Raw genomic sequence first — 24159 nt, forward strand, 5'->3', positions numbered from 1 at the left:
TAGATCGCTCCTACCTCTTTCTATCCCAATGCTTTCCCCCAAGGGCTCTGGGTCCGTCACCACCAAGGAGGTGTTCTCTGCCCCCCACCCCTCCCGCACCTGCGAAGTGGGTAGCTAGTATTTCTACACTCTCCTTTCAGCAAGAACCCAAGCATTCATTGTGCTACCTCCCAGGAAAATGCCAACAGTAAGAAAGTTAGGGTCAGGGCCAGAAGAGTAAATGGAAACACTGACATCTGTGCTTGCCCCAGAACTGGTGTGTCCTCTGCCCTGGACAGGAGGCAGGAGTGACTGTGCCCACAGCCTCCCGAATCTGGTCCACCCGGCAGACAGCTCACACAGACCGTGTGGGGATGCCCCACTGAACGGCAGAGTCCAGCACCCACACCGCTGGGTCCTCATGTGGGTTCTCCTTCCTATTCATATAAATCAATCAGTACCTCAGGCTGCATCCCAGGGCAGAGCCTGGGTTTAGCGGGTAGGAAAACGCAGAATTTGTTCAGTCACGTGCTTGTAAAATGTGATGCTTCTATTTTTTTTTTAATATGTATGTGCTATGCACAAACCATATCGTGTTCCAGCAAAAAGGAAAAGGTCTTTTTATACGTTCCTCTAAACTGTTGGACTCCACCCCTCCTATTAAAACCGACAACAAATCTTTGGGCTGTGGATTCTTTTTCTCCTCTCGAGGAGGAAGGCAAATTGGAGAGAGAAAGCAGGAGTGCATGGTGCTGTGGATTTTTAAGGCTGGAAGTAGTCACATGGGTCGCTTCATCCGTTCTGTATTTTACAGAAGGGGAAATACAGCCAAGGAGGGAGAAGGACGATACTGTCAGCCATGGTAGACCAGGGAAGCCCTGGTGGGCCAGACGCTTCCCTGGTGGCTCAGCTGATAAAGAATCCACCTGCAATGCAGGAGACCTGGGTTCGATCCCTGGGCTGGGAAGATCCCCTGGAGGGGGAAATGGCAACCCACTCCAGTATTCTTGCCTGGGAAATCCCATGGACAGAGGAGCCTGGCGGGCTACAGTCCTGGGGTCACAAAGACTTGGACACAGCTGAGCATGTGCACACACACAGTGTGCCAGGAGCCTGGTTGTGCACACTTCTGGGGCCATCAATCATCTTCGTTACTCATCCACGTATTCGCCCATCCAGGATTATTAATAGTTTGGGGGCACCTGTCTCTGGGCTGCCCTGGGCTAGATTTGGGGGCAGGCATGTGAGTGAACAAGGCAGAAACAGTTCCCTAGCCTCTCATGGACTTGCATTAAAAATATAAAAATCACCCGTGAATGTATTAAAGTGTAGATTCCAAGCCACACTCCCAGCATCTAGGCCTGGGTGGGCCCAGGAATCTACCCAGGCAACCCCGACATTGCAGAGCCCTGGTCTAGAAGGATGACTGAACTTGTAGAACATTTGGGCCAAGAGAGACTTTATAAATCATTTTTAAAAATCTTTTCATGGGTTAAAAGAAGAAAAAGGCTAGGGAGTGTAAGTTTCTTACCCAAGATCACCCAGCCTGGTGAGAGAGAGACCCCTTCTCTCCTTTCTGTGCGCTGGCCCCCACCATCATCAGCCCCTCCACCCCACCCCTCACCCCTGCACCCACACCCCACCCTCTTCTGCCTCCTCCACAGGCCCTGGGGGGGATGAATGGCAGTGTGTCTTCAGCTGAGCAATGATGGGTTCTGAATAAACCTACACTCTTAGAAGAGGGCTTCCCTGGTGGCTCAGATGGTAAAGAATCCACCTGCAGTGCAGGAGACCTGGATTCGATCCCTAGGTGGGGAAGATCCCCTGGAGAAGGGCATGGCAACCCACTGCAGTATTCTTGCCTGGAGAATCCCATGGACAGAGGAGCCTGGCAGGCTACCGTCCATGTGTTGCAAAAGAGTCGGACACGACTGAGCGAAGGACACTTTCACTTTCACTTTCTGCTGGAAGAGCCACCTGGTCCCGTGCCGTCTTTATCTCACCCTTGTGTTTATCCATGCAGTTAACATCTCTGAGCTCCTGCTGTGTGCCCAGATACCACACTGGCCCCAACAATATTGCTGTGATCAGTTATCTGTGGGCTCATATACTAGCAAGGAAGACAGATATTAAAGGAATAATTCAGCAATTTGTGATTAAGAGGCATGAATGAGGAAGTCCAGGGGTCCCATGGGGGCACAGATCAGGGCCCAGGGTGGATAAGGGGACTCATTCCAGCGAGAGCTGAGCTGTGAGGGGCGTCAGTCAGAATTCAGGTGAGTGAGTGGGTAGGTGAGGTCAGGGTAGGATGGATGCTCTAGGGGAGGGAGGCTGTTGCAGGTGTTTGAAGGGGCAGGTGGGGCTGAGGGAAGAGTCAGACACGACTGGGTGACTGAGCATGCTCACAACATAGGCAATAATCTCTGTTGAGGACGACTAGGACCTTAGGCGATTTCTGAAGACATTTTTGACCTTCACAAGTAGAGATGTGGGCTTTTATTGTATCTTATGGATATAGACCAGGGCTGCTATAGTACCCAGCACAGCCCCGACCACAGAGAACCTGCAGACAGGTACGGGCGCCCCTCTCACTTGGCCTAAAATTTCTTTCTTTTTTTTTTTTTGTTGCATCACGCCACTTATGGGATCTTAGTTCCCTGACCAGGGATTGAACCCACACCCTCAGCAGTGGAAGTGCAGAGTCCTAACCACTGGACCATCAGGGAAGTCCCTTGCTCAGCCTGAAATTCATCACTGACTCTCCCTGGAGACCCAGGTGAGGCAGGAAGGCTCTGAGAGAAGCACCCCTTGCTCCTCCTCTGCATCCCCCGGAAGTCCTGTGCAGACCGGATAGGGCAGTGGGCAATGGATGACTGTCCAGAGAGGAGGCTGGGCAGATGAGGAGTTCACATCTGAAAGCCAGATGAGTGTTCCTGGGTGGAAGGAGGAATGTGAGGGGCAGGTGAGTAAGACCCAAGGGAAATGAAGTGAAGGCCCACAGGTCCTTCCTCTTCTCTGTCACCACAGTCTCTGTTACCTTCTCAAACCTGCGTCAGAATCCTTCCCCAACCCCCGCCCTGCTCCTGCCCCCACCCATCCCATCCCAGCCAGCAGGACTCTTGTTCAAAATCTTATCCCTAAATTGTTCCTTGCTGTTCAGTTGCTAAGTTGTGTCCGATTCTGTGACCCCATGGACTGCAGCGTTCCAGGCTTCCCTGTCCTTTACTATCTCCCGGAGTTTGCTCAAACTCACTGAGTCAGTGATGTTTAACCATCTCATCCTCTGCTGCCCCCTTCTCTCCTGCACTCACTCTTTCTCAGCATCAGGGTCTTTTCCAATGAGTTGGCTCTTCCCATCAGGTGGCCAAAGTATTGGAGCTTCAGCTTTAGCATCAGTCCTTCCAATGAGTATTCAAGGTTGATTTCCTTTAGGATGGACTGGTTGGATCACCTTGCTGTCCAAGGGACTCTCAAGAGTCTTCTCCAGCACCACATTTTGAAGGCATCTGTTCTTTGGCGCTCAGGCTTCTTTATGGTCTGCTCTCACATCCATCCTGACGCATCCCACGAATTAGTGAGCTGTGGCCACCAGCACTCACTGGCCACCTCTGTTCTTCTCCATCCGACCTGACCCTCCCCACTCCTTCCCCAGGGTTACTGTGGGGCCCTCTGATCTCCAGGAATGCCAGGAAGGTAACACATCTTGACATTTTTATGGTCTTCTAGTCATTTTTGGAGAAGGCAATGGCACCCCACTCCAGTACTCTTGCCTGGAAACTCCCATGGATGGAGGAGCCTGGTGGGCTGCCATCTGTGGGGTCGCACAGAGTCGGACACGACTGAAGCGACTTAGTAGCAGCAGCAGTCATTTTTAATTGGAAAAACCCAGCTAAATAACAATAACAAAGCAACAAGAATTATATAATACATAATTCTTGATTAAAAACATTTTAAATTCATACACAGCAATTAGGAGGGTGGAGGGAGAAAAGTAACAAAATTTGGAAAATAATAGGAAATAGCATGAGTTATATTTTTAACCTTATTTTTACACATAGATGGACTTCTTCCTTATAGAATGTGTTATGTGCTTCTTGATTGGCAAATAAAATTGTGCTTGGGAAACCAAAGGTGTAAATATCTTATCAAGAAGAGCAAAGAACACTTAGCAGGGGAAAAAAGCTATTTCCCTGTGTTTTCCAAATTTTTGAAAAACTTTGAAAATTTTCAGAAACTTCCCAAAACATGTTTGATAACTTTCATCCAAATTTCCTCCTATACTTCACATTGTTATTTACCTTTTTGGCTCAGTACTTTTTCTTTTTCGAGCTTTATTGTGATATAATTGACATATAACATTGTATAAGTTCAAGGTGTATGATATAATGATTTTATATATACTGTGCTTAGTCGCTCAGTCGTGTTTGACTCTTTGCAACTCCATGGACTATAGCCCGCCAGGCTCCTCGGTCCATGGGGATTCTCCAGGCAAGAATACTGGCATAGGCTCCTACTCCAGTAGGCCATGCCCTCCTCCAGGGGATCTTCCCGACCCAGGAATCGAACCAGGGTCTCCTGCATGGCAGGCAAATTCTTTACCAGCTGAGCTACTAGGGAAGCCACATACATACATACATACATATATATATATATATATATGCAAACTTATTACCAAAATAAGGTCAGATAATACAGCAATAACCTCACATAGGTACAACTATGTGGTGGAGACTTTAAAAAAATACACTCGCTCAGACAAGTTTCAAATATACAATACAGTACTGTGAGCACTTTCCATTTCCTTTACACGCTTGTTCCTCTGGGCCCTGCAGGGTCTCCAGGCTGAAGTCAGGGCGATCCATCGTCAGGCCCTTTGATAGTGCCCCCTAGTGGCCACTTCCTTCATCACGGAGGTTGAGATCCGCGGGATGTCAATAGGAGTGGCGACTTGGACGCTAATTTTATGAATAGACTGCAGTCCTTGCCTAGAAAGAGCTCACGGCCCTGAGTGGAGGAGCCACCTGCCCAACCGATGCTGCTTCAATCAGAACGCGTCCGAGGGTGCCCAGGAAAAGGTGACTCAGCAGAGGGGGGGAAAGCCTCGTGGAGGCTGGAGTAGGAGCCTATGCCAGTATTCTTGCCTGGAGAATCCCCATGGACCAAGGATTGTAGACTGGCAGGCTACAGTGCATGGGGTTGCAAAGAGTCGGACACGACTGAGCGACTAAGCACAGAGTGGATGGGGCTGGGACTCCAAGGGTAAAAGACACGTGGAGAGGAGGAAGGACTCTTCTAGGTTCAGAGACGAGCCTGATCACAGGCCAAGCTCAGAATGTAAAAACACAGGGTAGGTTCTGCTTAGTGGGGGTTAAAAACGAGGACTCGGGTGGCAGACAGGTGCGGGGCGGGGGGTAGTCAGGGCTTGGATGTGGCATTCAGGAGCTGCTCCGTCACGTTTTTGTTGTCCAGTTGCTCAGTCGTGTCTGACTCTTTGCGACCCCAGGGACTGCAGCACACCAGGCTTCCCTGTCCTTCACCATCTCCCGGAGTTTGCTCAAAACGCATGTCCATTGAGTCAGTGATGCCATCCAGCCATCTCATCCTCTGCCGCCCCCTTCTCCTTTTGCTGCTCCATCTTAGGTGGATTATTTAAGCCTCGGTTTCTTCCATAAAAGCAGGAATCATGGGGATAAAGCTAGTGCCTATCCACAGAGCCCTTGCAAAGGATGAATGGAATAATATATATATAATACTGTGCACAGGACTCAGAGAAAGTACAATGACAGCAGCCAAAGCAAGCAGTTCAGTGTGTCCTAGAGCAGTGGGTGGTATGGATGGGTGTGGAGGCTAGTGTAAACTGGAGCCACATCTTGAACACCAAGCTCAGGACTCCCAAATTATCCATAGACAAAGGGGCCCCACTGTAAGGCTGGCAAGGGAAGCATTCTGATGAAATCTTAAGAGAAATCTGTGATGAGAATAAAATAGGGAAAGCAAAGGAAGCCCCCTCAGAGCTTCCCAGGTGGCTCAGTGGTAAACAATCTGCCTGCCCGTGCAGGAGATGCAGATTCCATCTCTGGGTCGGGAAGTTCCGTGAGAGGAGGAAACGGCAACCCACTCCAGTATTCTTGCCTGGGAAGTCCCATGGACAGAGGAGCCTGGCGGGCTGCAGTCCATGGGGTCGCAAAGAGTTGGTCATGACTGAGTGACCAACAACAAACAACAAGGAAGCTACTCGTTCATGTATCAGCCAAATGTGTACAACCCGCCGGCTTTGGGGACTTCCCCGGTGGTCCAGTGGCCAAGGCTGAGCACTCCCATTGCAGGAGGCTGGAGTTCGATCCCTGGTCAGGGAATTAGGTCCCACATGCAGCACCCAAGTCTTTCCACGCTGAAACTAAGACCCGGTGCAGCCAAGTAAACAAACACCTCGCTCGTGCTGGTGAAGCTCAGTGAACTGGAAGCAAGAGCAGGCTCCTGCCGCTGGAAGCCTTTGTCCTGGTGGAGACTGGACGGCCCCGAGGTCCCCAGACAATATACCCTTATCACACGACAAGGGGAGGGTGGCAGGGGCACACCCATGGAGCCAGAATGGAGAATACCGGGGAAATGGGTCACTTCAGCTCCTGTGCCAGATGCAAAAGATGTGATGTGTTAGGAGCTTGGGATTAACAGATACAAACTACCATGTAGAAAATAGATAGTGAAGACATGTTAAGCATCTCATGTTTTCGTTATATTAAAAGGTACCATTGTTGTGTTCTAAGGAAAAATCCTCCCCAAACTTCACTGGCTATTTCTTCAACTTTTTTAATTTGGTGGAAATAACCTGGTATTTTTCAAAAATGACATAAATGATAAGGACCTACCGTATAGCCCAGGAAACCATACTCATTATCCTGTAATAAACCATCATGGAAAAGAATATGAAAAAGAACATACATAATACGTATGTATAACTGAGGGCTTCCCAGGTGGCCCTAGTGGTAGAGAACCTGCCAGTGCTGGAGATGTAAGAGGCAGAGGTTCAATCGCTGGGTTAGGAAGATCCCCGGAGCAGGGCATGGCAACCCACTCCAGCATTTTCACCTGGAGAATGTCATGGACAGAGAAGCCGTGTGGGCAACAGTCCACAGAGTTGCAAAGAGCTGGACACAACTGAAGCGACTGAGCCCTCAGGGACGCATGTACAACTGAATCACTTTGCTGTACGTCTGAAACTAACACCACATTGTAAATCAACTATTCTTCAATATAAAAAAATTTATATTGGACCTAACAGAAGCAGAAGATATTAAGAAGACATGGCAAGAATACACAGAAGAACTGTACAAAAAAGATCTTCATGACACAGATAATCACGATGGTGTGATCACTCACATAGAGCCAGAAAAAAAAAAAAAATTAAAAACCCACAAAGTGATGATGTGCAGGGCTTGGGAAACGAGGATTCTGGGAGCAGTGAGAACAGCGTGCTGGCTCTTCTTTTCTGGCTATTCCTGGGCTCTTGCAGAAGCTCAGAGGACTTTGCCCCCAGTCTCCTTGCAGTTGACTCCTCTGATCCTTCCTTTTCCCTTCCTGCAGCCAGAGAGGATCATCCAGCTTTCAAATGCCATGTAAGTGAACCTCCTGTTGACTCTCAGCCTGGAATCCAGGTCTGTTTCAGAAGAACGAGGGAACACAATCTCCGCGTCATTCAGGAATGAGAGAGAGAGAGGGAGGGAGATACAGAGGGAAGAAGACATAACTGATCATCTCAATGAATTATCCTGGCACATGTCCTGCTGTCCTGGATGGAGTGAGAGGATCGTAGGCAGGAGGTGGCATTATGTTCTATTCTGTCTGGGTCCCCGTGCCTCTGAGTCTCTTAGCTCATTTCCGCTCCCCGTTTCTCCTCATACAACCATTCCCGCTTTTGTAGCTGGGGGTGATCTTAAAACACAGGAGATCACCATTTTGGAGAACCGTCTCCTGTCCATGTCCACCTTCACTAATGCTGTCTGCGTGAAAGCCTCCTTTTCCTGAGCTGGGTTCCTGCCGTCCTATGCACACACGTCTCACACTCCGGTATCGTTCCCATGTCCCTGCCAGCATGCCACTTGCTGGTTGCTCCCTGAGGGCAGAGATGGAGGCCCTTGGCATCCCAAACCCACCTGCTGGCACAAGGTAGGTATTCGCTGCACTGTTTGTTCTGGAAGAATAAAGGGATCGATGACTATCCTCGGAGCATGTGGATGGGCTGGAGAAAAAGTCAGAAACAAGTGCTGCGGGTGAGTACACCCAGTGAGCCCCGTGTTCTTTGCTGAGAGAATGGAAGAGTCAAGGAGTGGAGTGAGTGAAGCATGGGATGCTACGCAAGCTCTGAGCCCTGGACCACGGCTAAATGGGCTGCTGGGCTCCCTGTTCAGCAGGCAGGCAAGCAGGTCAGCAGCTCTAGGACCCCCCTGGCCTCTTGCCAGGGAAACACTCCTTTCCCTGTGCCCTCATTTCCTTCTCTCCCCGCTCACTGGTAGTGAGTAACTGGGAAGGAAGCTGACGGGGAAAGCCCTGCTCCGCGGCTGAGAGCCTACTGATTGGCTGCCAGGCACTGGCTGGCCCACAAGATAAACATCAGGCCAAAAGCACGGTTCCTGTCACCTTGCATCCCACGCTGTGGTTTATCGTAAGCTTTTCTCTTTCGGCCAACAGTTCTAGGAATCAGAGGAAGAGAATCCTTGGGCTGGGAGACTCGATGGGGCCAGCAAGCCTCCGTCTCCCCTTGACTGAGCGTGCCCAAAGCTCTGGCTCGGTTCTGAGCTGTCGGCAGGATGTGAGCTGCAGCTGCCTGGGATGCCTATTCTGGAATCTTCTCAAGCAAGGGAGTTTACCCACAACCGGCATCCCTTCCATTCAGTCGTTGTCTGACTCTGCTCTTCTGATCAGCTCTGGCGTCAAGGGAGGATGCTAAGAACATAATGCCCATCCCAGCCCAAGGAGGGGCAGGAGGTGCTGGGGCCAAGGGCAGAGCCTCCAGGGACAGACCAGCCAGGACCAAGCTCTGGCTACACCATGTCCCACCTCCCTGGTCTCATATAACTGCCCTCAGACTCAGTCTTCCTACCTGTAAAACGAACATGATCCTTGGCCTCACACCGGCCCCTCCTCAGAGGGCTGGTCTATGAATTAAACTAGCTGTTGTTGCTATTTAGTCACTAAGTTGTGTCCAACTTAGCAAGTGTCTCTTTTGCAACCCCATGGACTGTAGCTCACCAGGCTCCTCTGTCCATGGGATTCCAGCAAGAATACTGGAGTGGGTTGCCATCTCCGTCTCCAGGGGGTCTTCCTGACCCAGGGATCGAACCCAGGTCTCTTTCATTGGCATGTAGGGTCTTTACCACTGAGCCCCAAGGGACACCTGAATTAAACTAGTAAATACACCTGAAGAGCTCAGCACACCTGGCACACGAAGAAGAGTCGGCACACGCAGAAGAGTCAGCCCATGTCAGCTCACACTCTCGGGGCTCAGACACACACAGGTGAATGAGGACTCACGTGAGCAGCTCAGTGATGTCTTTTCATATATACATAAGGTAGACCTTATAGCATGCTTTTATACTTATCTCATTTGATGAAAGAATGAGAAGTAATGAAGACAATTCGTTGCTGCTGGAATTACATGCATGGTGCTGAGAGTAACCTCAGAATCAATATAATAGCAAGCCATCGTCATGCAGAGAAGAAAAATGAAATTTAAGTAATCTTACCCACACCATGCATCTCAATAACAGTGAAAGTTGGGAAGATAACCTTGGTCTCCTAACTTCCCCACAGGATGTCCGTTCCCTACATCATTAGCACACACAACCAGGGTCAAAAAGATGAAGAAATCCCACTGGGAGCATCTGCCTTCTTGTCTTTTCCTTGGTGAGATAGGAACATGGAAGGAGGTGCTCCCTGGGGTCCAAGGCCGAGGAGACGAGAGAAGTCACACCTAATTCCCTAAGTGGGGACAAAACTGCTTCTCAGACCTCGGGTCCCCATGTGTGAGCCTCTGAGGCCAAGTTGGTGCTGCCTGCCCACACCCCTGTATTCCCTATAATTATATTGTCATGAGCTCAGACTTCCTCTCTGAACCCAAAGGAGTGCTGGCCCTCTTCTTCCCTTTTACTCTTCCCCTCCATGGCCTCAAGGTAAATGTTAGCCCTAATTTCCTCATGCCCTCTGCAAGTGGAGGGGAGGAAAGAATGAGCACTCTTAGTAATTTCATACATACGAGTGAACTGCAAGAGTTCAACACTTCCCAGCTTGCTTGATCCAACAAACTCCATCCCAGGCACCAAGGTTTGTGGCCAAGCATGGTCTCCACTAAGTTAGTTCAGCTTTTGAGATGTCCTCAAGAGTCAGTGCAGATGGTTTGATGTCTTTTATGCTTTACTCGCCAGTGTAGGAGACCTGGGTTCAATCCCTGGGTCTCCAAGATCTCCTAGAGAAAGAAATGGCAACCACTCCAGTATTCTTGTCTGGAAAATTCCATGGACAGACGTGCCTGGTGGGCTACAGTCCATGGGGTCGCAAAGAGTCAGACACGACTGAGCATCTGAGCAGGGACGCATGCATGCACTCCTCTTAAGAGAATCAGCATGACCAAATCTCTCAGGAAAAAAATGGTCAAATTTATGGCTAATGCACAGAAGAAAATTTATAGAACAATCATAACTAAATCTACCAGCCCCTGCTAACCAAACGTAACAAATGACCCTCTTGCTTACTCAGATCTCCCTAAAGTGAATGAGCTAATTGTCTTTGATGGCTGCAGGTTCCATTGTATTTATTTCTATTGAGAACTTCTTCACAACAGCAGACGTGTGCTCCAGAATATCTGGAGGTTTTGTTCCCATGGTTTCTGAAGTTCCAACTTTTCCATACGGCTCACATCTGCCTCTTGACATTAACAAAGGAGTGGAGAATGTATAACTAGCCAAACTCTATCCATGATGCTTTCAAATTGTGGTGCTGGAGAAGACTCTTGAGAGTACCTTGAGCTGCAAGGAGATCAAACCAGTCCATCCTAAAGGAAATCAACCCTGAATATTCATTGGAAGGACTGATGCCAAAGCTGAAGCTCCAGTACTTTGGCCACCTGATGTGAAGAGCCAACTAACTCATTGGAAAAGACCCTGATGCTGGGAAAGATTGAGGGCAGGAGGAGAAGAGGGGGACAGAGGATGAGATGGTTGGACGGTATCACTGACTCAAGGGACATGAGTTTGAGCAAACTCTGGGAGATAGTGGAGGACAGAGGAGCCTGGCGTGCTGCAGTCCATGGGGTCGAAAAGAGTCAGACATGACTTAGTGACTGAACAACAGCAACAACAAAGCCCCATCCAGAGCACATCATTCAAGGCCTCTAGAGAGTGTTTCTCTTTCCTTCTGTCCTAATGATCCAGGCCCTTTCCGAGTTCCAAAGATTCTTGGAATCTGAACCACACTCCTGGTACACTGCTGACGAGCAACAGTGGTCAGCGGGGAGCGCTGAGGGTAGGGAAGGGGGCGGGGGTCAGCGGAACGCTTGGCCTCTGTACCTTTGCAAGGTTTCGTTTCCCAGGGCAAGAGCATGCGTGCCTGGACACAGGCGTTTTCTGAGAAATGATCATCACTGCTGCCCCTCTTCCTGGACCAACTTTGGCAGATGCTAGCCGGAAACAAGTCTCTTCTCTTTACTGGAATGTTATCCCTGTTGCTCTTTCTGGAATTAGCATGTCATCTCTGCCTGTTACACACCCTCCTTACTATAAAGAAACACAAGCCTCACGTGTGGCACTGCGTCCGTTCACTTAGTCCATGCATTCAGTAAACAAGCATCAAGCGCCTTTTGTGAGCTCAGACCATGTTGGCTCTATGGATGTGGACACAGTTACTAGAGAATTAGAATTATTAGAAATATGCCCTCTTCCCAGAAAGACTACATAAACTAGGAGAAGCAGAGGACCGTTTCCTGAAGGCAGCGCTCAGATCAATTCACTTTTACATAGTCTTTGTCATAGCTTTTATCTTCATGAAAACTGCAGCCCAAACAACTCTTTTCCCAGAAATTGTATTCTAAGTACCCTAATTAAAGTTTCTCTAGTCAAGTTTATGAGGAAGGACACTTAACTAGAGAAAAGTTGTATAAAGTCCTAAAGTCCCTTCCTTGCTTTCAAATTCCACAATTCTCTGAGATCAAGCCAGATCTTGCCCTAAGTGTTAACAGGATTCATTTAAAAAATGAATCCTAAAAAAAGGCAAGGACGCAGTATGATCAAAGTCTGGCAAACACTAGTGTCATTAAGGTAAACGTGTACTTTGTATAGCAAATCTCAAAACATGAAAATGTCAGCTCCCTTGTCAAAACTTCTTAAAGTTTTGGAAAAAATTAAAATATCTAAGTGCTATCAATTTCTGTGCAGGTGGTAAGGCTCTAGAACTCACTACTTCCAAGAGTTAATCTAGATGGAAAATATAGTTGGGCTTGGGACAGAAATTATATAAGTCAGCAGATAAGTTATCATCATGGACATGTTTGGGGACATGTTCCTGACCTAATGTGTTCTGGCCCAGGTTCTACTAAGTGCTGCAACACTAAGCCAGCTGTGAAAACTCAGACAAGGCACTTCCCCTCTCTGGGTCTCATCTGGAAAATAAGGGGGCTGGACTGCATGATTGCCAAGTCCCTCCATTCTCCACCGTTCTGAGAAACCGTCTTTTGGAACAGCTGGAGAAAACAGGATAGAGGGCTACGTGCCCTTGTGGGATGCAACTGCAATTCTGAAAAGAAACCTACGGTGGCTTCTTTTGTAACCAATTCACTTGTTATTTGTGAGATTCTGTATGCTTGTTCACAATGACTTGTATGCATATAAGCAGATCCTGCACATTGGAAAAGACCCTGATGCTGGGAAAGATTGAAGGCAGGACGACAGAGGATGAGATGGTTGGATAGCATTACCAACTCAATGCACATGAATCTGAGCAAATTCTGGAGACTGGTGAAGGACAGGGAAGTTAGCTGCAGTCCATGGGGTTGCAAAGAGTCGGACACGACTTAGAGACCAACAACAAATGTAGTGTGGAGAAGCTATGCAGTCTGGGAGCAGTCAGAGGAGTCCAGGGATGAATCTTTCCTGGATTTTGGAGGGTGATCCAGGCAATGGGAATCGGGAACAGAACTGTGTGCCTGGCAGTCACTAAGGACACCTACTGAAGCCACTGAGTATCAGCAGATCCCAGGATTAGCTGCAGGTCAGCCACTTACATGATGTGGTTCAAGGTGGGTCAGAAATTCCTCTGAACTCCCTTCCTCCAGTCAAAAACACCCCTCCCACCAACATGCATGAAAACGGCCATACCTGTGGACTTCCTGACAGATTATAATTTGTATTTTTGATTAAGAAAAACCAAATCAGTGTTTCATGTCACTATGCTTTGAATTTCATTTCCCTCTTAGTGAGAGAGCTCATTTCTAGATTCTTTGGGGTCAGAGAACTTTATTGCCCCGAGAGTGCTGGGTTGGCCATCTGTACCTTTGCAACTTGAATGAGCAAATACAGACAAAGGTGCCAGCAGTTACCAGCTTGAGAACCAGATTCTAAAGGTGGAAATCATCAGAAAATTTAAGAAACCAGGAAGTTTCTGAAACAAACTAACTTTTAGTTTCCTCATCTGCAAAGCAGGAATCAGTATTCATTTCTGTAGGGTTATTGTGAGGGTCAAATGTGATAATGTCTGTAAAATATCTGGTGGGTAGAGAGCAACTAGTATGTTTTTTGTTGGGTGGGAAAGTTACGACCAATCTAGATAGCATATTCAAAAGCAGAGACATTACTTTGCCAACAAAGGTTCATCTAGTCAAGGCTATGGTTTTTCCAGTGGTCATGTATGGATGTGAGAGTTGGACTGTGAAGAAAGCTGAGCGCCGAAGAATTGATGCTTTTGAACTGTGGTGTTGGAGAAGACTCTTGAGAGTCCCTTGGACTGCAAGGAGATCCAACCAGTCCATTCTGAAGGAGATCAGCCCTGGGATTTCTTTGGAAGGAATGATGCTAAAGCTGAAACTCCAGTACTTTGGCCACCTCATGCAAAGAGTTGATTCATTGGAAAAGACTCTGATGCTGGGAGGGATTGAGGGCAGGAGGAGAAGGGGACGACAGAGGATGAGATGGCTGGATGGCATCACTGACTCGATGGACGTGAGTCTGAGTGAACTCCGGGAGTTGGTGATGGACAGGGAGGCCTAGCTGGTGCTACAATTCATGGGGTCGCAAAGAGTCGGACACGACTGAGCAACTGATCTGATCTGATCTGATTCAATATACTGCTGTATGTTGGAAAGTATTCACATTTTCCTAGAAGCCTACTGGAGACAGATCCTGAATATGAAGAAGTGAATTTTTCACAGCCATAATGAGATAGCTGTCGGAGGAGGTACAGAGTTTCAGTGACCACAGGCTCAGAGGTATGGGGATTACTTAGAGATTTAAAAAACGATCCTTTTCTTGGCCAAGGTTAGGATTTCTCTGGCAACACAGTTTCCTTAATATTTTTGTTGTTGTTCAATCGCTAAGTCGTGTCTGACTGTTTGTGGCCCCATGGAATGCAGCACACCAGACTTCTCTGTCCTTCACTATCTCCCTGAATTTGCTCAAACTCACGTCTATTGAGTCGGTGATGCCATCCAACCATCTAGTCCTCTGTCATCCGCTTCTCCTCCTGCCTTCAATCTTTCCCAGCATCAGGGTCTTTTCCAATGTGAATCAAGTGGCCGAAGTACTGGAGCTTCAGTGTCAGCATCAGTCCTTCCAGTGAATATTCAGGGTTGATTTCTTTTAGGTTTGACTGGTCTGAGCTCCTTGCTGTCCAAGGGATTCTCAAGAGTCTTCTCCATCACCACATGTAGCTTCCATCAATTTGCTTCTAATCCTCAACCAAAGACTTTATCTGGATGTGGTCTCTGAGTCCCCTGATAAGTGAGCTCCTGGGCCCAGTGTAAAGACCTCTGCCCAGAGGCACTTTAAATAACATTCCTGGGCAGGGAGCCCCCACCATAAAGCTGATCTTGCTGACACCCTGTCCAGAGGGTCTGGTGAAGAAACTCAAAGGAAGGTGTTTGGGAGGGTCCTGGCCAGTAAGGTTTTTATGGGCTTAAGTATCTCCTGGAAATAAGATTCCCACCTCCTTCTCTGCTTTCCAATTGGCATAATATTGTCTCTTTCTTATAAGATTTACTAAAGACCACCAAAAACAGTCAGTGCTCCAATATGCTGAATTTCCCATCATTTCCCCTAATACCACACCCTCAATGGGCACTCACTTCTCATCCCACAGTTCTACTGAAAATAGTTGCATCTGGTAACTCACAGCCTCATAGCAGTGTCCAGCTGTCCAGCCTGGACCAGCGGGGATCTTGATTCTGGCTCCTGCTTCCCCACCTCCTCCCCTCGCCCATCCCTCATTTGAGGGCCACTCTCTTCCTCACACCTGTCACCCCTTGGCTGTGCCCCTCTACATGCACACCTTTCACTCCCACAGTGGCAGAAAAATAACTGTAGACACATCTATCACACGCAGATACCATCACCCCTTTCATACACTTTTCTGCAGGAGCAAGAATTTTCCTGAAGCCCACCAACAACCTCTCCTTTACGCCTCACCCATCACACTGGGCTGTGTGTGCACTCCCAGGCCAGCCTCGGGTGCGGTCACCATGACAGCTTTCAGCATGTGTTTAGAGGCCCCTGGGGGCACTGAGGTCCTTTCAGGAGGTTCATGAAGGGAAAACTATGTTCATAACTATTGCCTTTCTCTCTCAGTCTCTCACGATGGACTTTTACAGCAACTGCGTGCTGGGTGATAACACAGCAGACGGAACACAGGAGCGAATGTGGGCATCCAGCTGTGCTGCTATGAAGCCGGGCGCTGAAAGGAGTTTTGCAGACACGTAAAACAATGCTGCTCTTCTTACTGAGTGTTTTTGGTTTTGGAAAATAAGAGGTGTTTTCTTCAAAATATGCTAATCAGGTTACCATCTAACTGGCTTCTTGTTGCTATCTGTAAATTAATTCAAAAGAGTTCTTAAATTCCCTACTTCTAGTAGCAAATACAGTGAATACTGACAGATATAGCCCCTAGAAATGAAGGCTCTTTGAGTTCTTCAAAAAGTTTCAGAAGTGTGACGGTGTCTGACACAGATGTATGGATACCAGGGGGAGGGGGAAGGGAGTGGGATGAACTGACAGATTGGGATTGATGCATGTACGCGACTGTGTATAACGTAGGTAACTAATGAGAACCTTCTGTGTAGCACAGGGAACTCTACTCAGGGCTCTGTGGTGACCTAAACGGGAAAGAAATCCACAAAAAGAGCGGATATATGCATAGGTATGGCTGATTCACTTTGCTGTACTGCAGAAACGAACACAACATTGTAAAGCAACTATCCTCCAATAAAACTTTATTTAAAAAAGAAAAAAGAGGGCAAAGCTGTCTGAAACTGAAAAGTTTGAGAACCACTGCTTAAATTAATCAGCTTCCACCTATTGAGGCTGGGGCGGCCCGTGGTCAGCCTCCCCAAAGCTTTTCATAGAGGAGGGGTGCGTGTCTGAGCCAATCAGGATCTGTTGGAAAGGAGTAAAGGGCAAATAATTATTGAGCAGGCAGACAACAGTGTTCACGACAGAACACAGAATTTTTAAACCAAACTTAGACGTGCACTCACTGACTTGCCCAAGGTCACACAAAAGCTCTGCTGGAGTCAGAACTTAAAAGCAGGACTTCTGATTGCTGGTTAGAATCAGTTAGAAGTCTGACTGTTATGCTTTCTAAGCCTCACTGCTTTTTTGCAAAAGGTCTGAAAGAGGTTCAGAAGTCCTGGCAAGGTTGCAGTGATGGGCCGTGCTCATAAAATGCTGGTCGGAGTATAAGTGGTACAACCCTTCCGGAGAGCAATTTGGCAGCATGAGGGGCAGTGCTGAAAGTGTTTTTACCCTTTCACCTAGTAAGCCCACTTCTAGGAATTCACACAAAGGAAGTCATCAGAATGCGAACACAATCTGTGTGTGAGGATATTCATCAAAGTGTTATCTCTGGTGATGAGACAACCTGGATGTCCAACAACACGGAATAGTTAGAAATTCTGATAAAGCTGCTGGCTGCTTCGAATAGTTTTCTCTTGAGAATATCAGGAATGTTCATAAACGTGAATATTTTTCAGGGATAAGTTTGGTGATCCAGAAAAAGAAAGATAAATAATAAAAAATAATTATGACCTTGAAAAACTAATGGTGAGGGAAAACACAATACTGAGTTGTTTTTTTTTTTAAATAAGCATGGTGCCATACCAAATATATAATATAATATCATTTACATATGTCAGGGGTGGATTTCCGGAAGGAAATGTTCCTAAATGTTAACATTTGACACCATCTCTGGGGTATGAGATTATTGATGATTTTGCTTTCTTTTTTTTTTTTAATTTTTTAACAGCAAAGACATTTTGTACTGGGGTATAGCCAACTAATAATGCCGTGATAGTTTCAGGTGAAGGGTGAAGGGACTCAGTATCCATTCTCCCTCAAACTCCTATCCAGGCCGCCACATAACCGTTGCTCTCTATTAAATTTTCCAAGGCTTTAGAATGAGCATCTTTTCCACTTGTAGTCATGGGAAAAGGAAGGTCATTATACAAATATAATAGGTGGCCAACGAGACACGAGACGAATCCTACCCGGGGCTCGGGAAGCTTTTCCTTGTGTTTCCCCTTTATCGCTGCCAGGAAAATGTACGTGATGTCTGGAGTTGGAGTGGCCATCTTTCAACTCCAGGGTCAAGGCTGAAGAATCAAAATGATATAGCCCTGATGATAAGCCACTGAACCATTGCCAGCAAACACCTACTAATATTTTTTTATTACCTGAGGAAAAAACCCTCTCTGTGTTTGAACTGTTGGCAGTTGGGTTCTCTGTCAATTATAGTGGTAAATATTCACTTTCAGTGGCAAATATTCATTTCATGAGAATTAGTCTAACAGACTTGCATAGATTTTTTTCAGAGCTATTCTCAACCTCATCCTTGAACCCAGAACAAGCAGAGTTGCTCAGACAGAGTAAAAAATAAAAAGAAGTGGTGTGGAAATTATGCATTCATACTACAGAAGTTGAAAGAAAAGGAAAGAAAAAGACAAAAAATAAATACTAATGTAGAAGAAGTTATTTAAGTTTAGTCTCTAAGTTGTGTCTGACTCTATTGCAACCCTTCAGGCTTCTCTGTCCATGGGATTCCCCAGGCAAGAATACTGACTTGGGTTGCCATTTCCTTCTCCAGGAGATCTTCCCAACCCAGGGATCCGACCCACGTCGCCTGCTTGGCAGGCAGATTCTTTACCACTGAGCCACCTGGGAAGCTCAGGAAGAAGTGGTCGGGATCCATCATTAAGTGGATTAAAAAAAATAGACACAAAACTGTTTATAGAGTTGTTTTAGTTATCTATTTCTACATAACAAATCACTGTTAAACAACAATCAGTGGCTATGGCTTACAGTTCTATAAATGAAGAATGCGAGTAGGGATTAGCTGGGGGCTTCTTCTGCTCCACGTCAGCAGATGGCGTCAAGACTTGGCTGCATTTAGCGTTGGCTGTGCTGAACCAGAGGGTCCAAGAAGGTTTCACTCACATGCCTGGCTTCTCTCTCTCTTGCCGGGTGGCTGACTTAGATTTCCTCACAGTAGGGCAGTCTGGTGGCATTCAGGCTCTTTACAAGACTGCTGGCTTTCAAGAGAGAAGACACTTCGTCCTTCCAAGTATAAAATCTAGGTATAGGAAACAATACACCTGCAAGGAAGTAAAGTCAAGCTGACCTCAGACTTCCAGGAGCATTGTTTAACTGATAAATAATGGGGCAATATTTACAAAGTTTTGAGGAAGAGAAAGTGGCACCCCAAATTATAACCACCAAGAAGTCATTTAGCTAAAGTCAAGAAACAAAATTTATCAAACCTGAAAGAACTTAGGAAGACAGCACCCAGAAACTCTACTTTGGATGAGGGGGAAAAGCTATTTAATACAATTTTGTATATTAAAAAAGAATCCAAACAAAAATTCAGGAAATGAGAAACAGCTGAAAAAGTACAGGTGGTAAACACTAAAACAATTAGATACTGACTGACAACTACACAATCATAGAACAGCTTTGATGATGTAAAATTAAGAATATAATTAGCAAAATTAGTGAGTTGTGAGAACACAGACATGTGAAAGATGCTAATTACTTTATTTTTCATAGCATTTACCCAATTTGAAACCACCAAATTTAAATCAGTCACCAAAAAAATGTTGATAGATAGGCAATGATTCTAACCTCTCAATGCTTTTATAATATTTTCATAATTTATTTTCTTAAATGTGGGAGGATTTTATCAAAACAATATCTCTTGTGCAAATGACTCATTTAACTGAAGTTCACCAATTACTTTGCCACTTTAACTTCCATTGTTTCCTTCCATTAAGTCCAAGTAATATCGAATTAAAACATTTTTGTGTAAAAACATGAATATGTAGTATGATTCCATTTTTGTAAAAACACTTCTGTTAATGTTTCTGCCTATTCTTCTATCCATAAAGATACACATGAAATGGTGGTGGTGGTGCTCAGTCATATCTGACTGTTTTGTGACCCCATGGACTGTAGTCCACCATGCTCCTCTGTCCATGGGGATTTCCCAGGCAAGAATCCTGGATCGGGTTGCCATTTCCTTCTCCAGGAGATCTTCCCGAGCCTCGGCTCGAACCCTGGTCTCCTGCACTGCAGGCGGATTCTTTACCACTGAGCCACCAGGGAAGCCTATATATGGACATATATACAATAAAGTTCATTCAAGAGTGGATATTGATAGATGGCAGGGTTTTTTTTTTAAGCTTTGTTCTTTCTACTTTGTTCTTTTTTCACTCTATTTTCTTAAGTTATTTATGAGTAACAAATTCTCACAAAACAAAAAAAGGTGTTCAATAAAGGAAGATCTAAAGAAAATACACTGAGTTGTGATCAAATAACTTTTATCGCTCAGACAGAGTATGGGTATTTTCTTGCCTCTCTACTTTTCTATAGTTTACAAAGTTACTCACCTTTCAGATCTCGGTTTAGCCCTCATCATGTCCTCCCGGTTATTCACTGTCCTGTTTGCCAGGATGTGACCCACTGACACACTTTCTCCCTATTGCAATATTTACCAACTCTTAATGCAATTCATGGGGTCGCAAAGAGTTGAACACGACTGAGCGAATGAACTGAACTGAACTGAATGTGACTTCTGAAATTGTCTTTCTTCCCTGCTAAACAGTCACCACTTTGAGAGCAGAGGTCATGTCTATCACTTTTTACTGCTAAAGTATCATATAGCAACACTCCTCAATAAAAATGTATTTTAAAAGTGTATGTGCTGAAGCTGTGTATCAAACAGCAAATATTACCACTGCACATGGCAATTGCTTTTTATTTTCTAAATCGAATCCTCTGGTTTTGCCAAACTTATCAGGCTATAAGGTACATGGACGTTTGAAGAAGGAAATCTTTTAAGAGTTTATTTTTTGATGCCAGTTTTGGGTTCACAGCAAAATTGAGATGAAGAAGCAGAGATTTCCCATCCTCCCTGCCCCCAACATGCATGCTACTGCTACTGCTAAGTCACTTCAGTCGTGTCCGACTCTGTGCGACCCCATAGACGGCAGCCCACCAGGCTTCCCCGTCCCTGGGATTCTCCAGGCAAGAACACTGGAGTGGCCCAACATGCATAGCCTTTTCCTTGATCAATATCCCACACCAGAGTGGTACATTTGTTACAATTGATGAACCACATTGACACATGATCATCCAAAGTCCATAGTTTTCACCAGAGTTCACTTCTGATGTTGTTACAGATTCTATGGGTTTGGACACAGGGATCAAGTGACAGATACTCATCATTAGAGTATTTTTACAGCCTTGCCTGTGTGCTCGGTCATATCCAACTCTTTGCAACCCCATAGACTGTGCAGCCTGCCAAACTCCTCTATCCATGGGATTTCCCAGGCAAGAATATTGGGGTGGGTTGCCATTTCCTCCTCCAGGGGATATTCCTGACCCAGGAATCGAACCCGAGTCTCCTGCATTGGCAGGTGGATTCTTTACCATCTGAGCCACCTAGGAAGCCCAAGAAATATGCAGTTTAAACCCAGGGATACATCCTCTCTGCTCTGCCTATTCATCTCTCCACCCCCAAACCCTGGAAATAACTGATCTTTCACTGTCTCCATAGCATTGCCTTTTCCAAAAACTCACATAGCTGGAATCACACAGTATGTGGCCTTTTTCAGATTGGCTTCTTGCACTTAATACTAGACAATGAAGGTTCCTCTGTGTCTTTTCATGGCTTGATAGCATATTTATTTTTAGCACTGGAAGATCCCTTGGAGGAGGGTAGGGCAACCCACTCCAGTATTCTTGCTTGGAGACTCCCCATGGTCAGAGCAGCCTGGCAGGCTGCAGTCCATGGGGTCGCACAGAGTCAGACATGACTGAAGCGACTGGCACACACACACACGGGGTAAGAGTATGTTTAATCTTGCAAGAAACTGCCAAGCTGTTTTCCAAAGTGGTAGCACCATTTTGCATTCCCACCAGCAGTGAGTGAGAATACCTATTGCTCCATGTTCTCGGCAGTGTTTGGCATTGTCAATTCTGAATACCAATCTAATAAGTGTGTAGTGTACAGGTGTGTAGTGGTATCTTATTGTTGGTTTAATTTGCCTTTCCCTGATGACATATGACGTGGAGTATCTTTCTGAATGTTTATTTGGCATCTGTATAGAATCTTTGTGTGAGGTGTCTGTTCAGATTTTATGCCTATTTTTTAATTGTTGTTTGTTTTCTTATTGATGAGTCTTCAGATTTTTTTGTATATTTTAGCTAACAGTCCTTTTTCAGATGTGCCTTTTGCAAACATTTTCTTCCAGTCTGCAGCTTCTCTTGACTTTATCTTTCTCAGAACCAAAGTTTTCACTGTAATGACTGGTATCTAAAAAGTCATTGCCAAACCCAAGGTCACTTACATTTTCTCAACCATATTATCTTCTAGGAGTTTTATAGTTTTGCAGTTTGAACCCAGAATTTAAAAATAGCCCCTGATTTCTCATCTCCTTCCTTGATTGGAGAAAACAGTCATGGATGGATTAGCCCTGTAAGCCCTTCCACAAAGAAAGCCTTATGAGTGGAACAAATGATCCAAATGGCAGTGGTATTCCTGTAAAGTTTTTCTTTTTGTGATTTGATAAATCAATCACTTTTTCTCTTGAGTTTCTTAACTAATTAGCCTAGACCATCACCCTGTGGCTCCTCCTATTAATGTTTCTCCACACTTTAAAAGAATGTCCACACTCTCCACTTTCATCCCCTCATTTATCTTGCCTTCCACACAATCTGGTTTCCAGTCCTACTCTTTAGAAAGAACTCTTTGCAAAATCAAGAATGAAAAATTGCAAAGCCTGATCCCTGAGCTTGTGTGTCCTCTCTGCAGTGTTGGGAATGGTTCTTCACACCCTCTTTCTGGAAATCTTGCTTCCTCCACTCTCCTTTTTTCCTCTCCTCATTCCTGATAATTAAGAACAAACATCAGGGAGCTGAAGACTTCCTCTTCACTCCAGCCCTGGGAATGAAATCTCACACGTGAGTCAATTACCAAAAGGCCTTGTTTCTCAGAGGTGTACACTCTGGGGTTCTGACACACTAGTGGCTGGAGCTTTTTAGAAGAAGGAATACATAAATCATAGCTAGGAACATCATGGAGTACGTCACACCAGGCTCTTCTCAGCCACTAAGTTCCCTTTCTTCCTTCCCTTCTCTCTGCTTCCTTAGATACCTGGTGGGAATCAAGGCCAGGCTGGAAGGAGGAGAGACCAGATGGGTTCTACTCCGGCCTCTCAGAGGAGGGTCTTCAGTTATTCCCTTTATTTAACTGTTCGTTCATTTCCTTCTTTGGGAAGTCACTGGAGATGAAGGATAATCTGCCTAGAAGGAGCCATACCCTTGGCCTACCTGTTCCCACACCCTTGGGACAAGGCTGGGCAGAGAGTGCGCCAGGGAGGGGGCGCTGAAATGGGGCCATCTCGCTGATGTGGGTGGTGATGTTACTGGCCATGGGGGCAGCGGGGACTTGAACCCAGGCTTTCGCTTTGTGTTTGTTTTCCTTCCCAGTTCAGTGCCCTGCCCTTATATCAGGCTCAGGAGGAACGCATCCCTTCATTCCGTAAATACTTAATAAGATGCTAACAGTGACTGCGGCCATGAAATTAAAAGACGCTTGCTCCTTGGAAGAAAAACTATGACAAACCTAGACAGCATATTAAAAAGTAGAGACATCACTTTGCTGACAAAGGTTTGTGTAGTCAAAGCTATGGTTTTTCCACTAGTCATGTACGGATGTGAGAGTTGGACCTTAAAGAAGGCTGAGCACCAAAGAATTTATATTTTCAGATTATGGTGCTAGAGAAGACTTTTGAGAGTTCCTTAGCTGCAAGGGCAAAACAGTTAATCCTAAAGGAAATCAACGCTGAATATTCATTGGAAGGACTGATGCTGAAGCTAAAGCTCCAATACTTTGGCCACCTGATGTGAAGAGCTGACTCACTGGAGAAGACCCTGATGCTGGGAAAGACTGAGGTCAAGAAGAGAAGGGGGCGACAGAGGATAAGATGGTTGGATGGCATCACTAGCTCAATGGACATGAATTTGAGCAAACTCCGGGGGATAGCGGAGGACAGAGGAGCCTGGCGTGCTGCACAGTCCATGGGGTTGGAAAGAGTCGGACACGACTTAGAGACTGAACAACAACCAAACAAAAACAACAAGCTCCAATATGTGACGGGCATCGGCAGTAACTCTGAAATGACAGCGGCTCTGAAAGTCACTTGTGAGGAATTATGACTGCAGGCAAGATCCAGGTGGGAATGGTCAGACGGTTCCCACCTGCATCTACAGTAGGAGGCTGGAGTTTGGAAAAGGAACTACCAGTGGCAAGAAAAACTGACCATCTACCAAGCAGGGCTACGTGGCCCCTTCCCATGAGACTGTGTACCCACTGTATTAAATCTTATTGACCATCTAAAGACACAGGTATAATTATGGTTTCTTTTTTAAAAAA

At 46.0% G+C, this 24159-nt stretch overlaps 1 non-coding gene across 1 annotated transcript; it reads right to left on the minus strand.

Annotated features, from left to right (window-relative positions):
• Positions 1 to 2632: 2632 nt before the first annotated feature.
• Positions 2633 to 2705, minus strand: TRNAG-UCC (transfer RNA glycine (anticodon UCC)). The gene has a single exon. It is a non-coding gene; the product is annotated as a tRNA-Gly (tRNA).
• Between the last annotated feature and the right edge of the window lie 21454 nt (positions 2706 to 24159).

The sequence above is a fragment of the Bos taurus genome, chromosome 5, assembly GCF_002263795.3.
Source record: "Bos taurus isolate L1 Dominette 01449 registration number 42190680 breed Hereford chromosome 5, ARS-UCD2.0, whole genome shotgun sequence".
NCBI classification, from domain to species: Eukaryota; Metazoa; Chordata; class Mammalia; order Artiodactyla; family Bovidae; genus Bos; species Bos taurus.